The sequence below is a fragment of the Sinocyclocheilus rhinocerous genome, unplaced genomic scaffold (assembly GCF_001515625.1).
Source record: "Sinocyclocheilus rhinocerous isolate Xijiao unplaced genomic scaffold, SAMN03320098_v1.1 scaffold236, whole genome shotgun sequence".
Lineage (NCBI taxonomy): Eukaryota > Metazoa > Chordata > Actinopteri > Cypriniformes > Cyprinidae > Sinocyclocheilus > Sinocyclocheilus rhinocerous.
In genome coordinates, this window is record NW_015647064.1 from 1,113,037 (window position 1) to 1,115,488 (window position 2,452).

The 2,452-nt window shown below is 37.4% G+C and overlaps 1 pseudogene; it reads left to right on the forward strand.

Moving 5' to 3' along the window:
• LOC107708661 (exosome complex exonuclease RRP44-like) overlaps positions 1 to 2,444 on the forward strand; it is an 8,127-nt pseudogene extending 5,683 nt beyond the window's left edge.
• The last annotated feature ends 8 nt before the right edge of the window (positions 2,445 to 2,452 follow it).

A 2,452-nucleotide genomic window follows, 5' to 3' on the forward strand; every position in this document is an offset into this window, starting at 1 on the left:
TATTTTACAATATAATAGTTTTTTTAATCAATTAAATGCAGCCTCAGTGAGAACAAGAGAGTTCTTAAGACATTAAAAAAATCTTACCAACCCCAAATTTTTGAAGGGTAGTGTCGCATTCTCACATGACGTAATAACTTATAATTAGCGATTTTTAATTGACAGCCCTAATCTTCATATGAGGCATAATTGTGAAATTTTAACATTTTCAAAAATGAATGCCGGTTTTGTATGTTCTTTTCTCATGTAGGTGAAGAGTATATCAAGAGCTTGATTGGCAACCCTGAGCTTGTGGGACAGACTTGCATTGCAATCTGATGATCAAGTGCGTACACTGTGATGGATGATCAAGAAAGCTTTTAGTTTTTATGTGTTTTTAATGTTTTATGTTATATTATATTATGATATGATTTGTCTTTTATGATTCTTTATAGAATGAAATCACTGGCAGTAAGTTACTGTTTCCAGAACATCTACCCTTATCCAGGATTCAGAGTGGCATTAAGAACGGAGTATTCCTTCAAGGCACGTTCCATGCCAACAGAGATAACTATCTGGAGGGCACGGTCTTTATAAATAGAGAGGGGGAGGATATTAATGAGGTAAGTAGGCTATCATGTAGAAAGAAAAGTCATTGATTATTTTCATTTTATAAATTAAATGATTATTGTTTTCCTAGGATTTTTTTGTTGTACCTTTTAAAGTTAGTTCACCCAAAGATGAAAATGTACTCCCCCCTCAGACCTTCCAAGATGTAGATGAGTTTGTTTCTTCATGGGTTTATTTCTTCATTTGGAGAAATTGAGCATTACATCACTTGCTCACCAATGGATCCTCTGCAGTGAATGGGTGCCGTCAGAATGAGAGTCCAAACAGCTGATAAAAACAATAATCCACAAGTAATCCACATGACTCCAGTCCATCATATAACGTCTTGTGAAGTGAAAAGGAGGGCACGGTCTTTATAAATAGAGAGGGGGAGGATATTAATGAGGTAAGTAGGCTATCATGTAGAAAGAAAAGTCATTGATTATTTTCATTTTATAAATTAAATGATTATTGTTTTCCTAGGATTTTTTTGTTGTACCTTTTAAAGTTAGTTCACCCAAAGATGAAAATGTACTCCCCCCTCAGACCTTCCAAGATGTAGATGAGTTTGTGTCTTCATGGGTTTATTTCTTCATTTGGAGAAATTGAGCATTACATCACTTGCTCACCAATGAATCCTCTGCAGTGAATGGGTGCCGTCAGAATGAGAGTCCAAACAGCTGATAAAAACAATAATCCACAAGTAATCCACATGACTCCAGTCCATCAGATAACGTCTTGTGAAGTGAAAAGCTGTGTGTTTGTAAGAAACAAATCCATCATTAGGACATTTTTAACTTCAGACTGTAGATTCCACTGAAATTACGAGTCCATGATTCATAATAACGCTTCCTCCTTCCTTCACAGGAGAAAGCAATATAATGGATAGAGGACTCGTATTTTAGCTGGAAGTAATGGTTTGAAATTTAAAAATGCTTTGCAATTCAGCAGATGTTAATTGATGGATTTTAGTCGTGTGTAGTGTTGTGATGTTTTTATCAGCTGTCTGAACTGTCATTCTGACGGCACCCATTCACTGCAGAGGATCCATTGGTGAGCAAGAAATGTTCCCATGAAACTCATCTACATCTTGAATGGCCTGAGTAGATTTTAAGCGAATTATCATTTTTGGGTGAACTATTCCTTTAAAAACATTTGTGAGCAGAAAAATCTTTTAACATCACATGTTCTGGCAGGTTCTACTTCAAGGCCTTCAGAATTTAAACCAGGCTGTTCATCAGGATGTAGTGGACGATTTTCCAAAGAACGCGGGGTTGCTCCATCATCTGTTGTGCTGCAGGATGATAGTCCAAATGATGAAGATGCTGAGGAAGATGAGACTGAAAATAAGGTTGAATAAGTCTCATAAGATCATTTGACTTTAAAATAATTACTCAAAGGTCACCGTGTAGTTGAATCTGAAAGGTTCTGTCTTGGAAGCTGTGCAGTTTAGAACCCATTAATCTAATAATGTACTGTATGTTTGAATATTTTTATGACGTGTATGATGCCTTTTTGCTGTTGTGTTGTAGCTGAAGGGTGTGCCATCAGACTCTAGTGTTCTCAAGCCCACTGGACGAGTGGTGGGCATTATAAAGAGGAACTGGAGGCCTTACTGTGGAATGCTCTCATAGTCAATGATCAAAGAGGTAACCGTGCTTCACCACTATACGATAATATAAACCAGTATCATTTGTAGTGCTAGGATATCTGCCCTCCCACTAGCCAATTTTCAGTCACTGAGTTTGGTCGATTTTAAAAACAACTCTCAACTTGCTCTCAACCAGGCAACAAGGCACCTTTTCACCCCAGCAGACCAACGAATCCCACGGATTCGTATTGAGACCAGACAAGCCGCCAATCT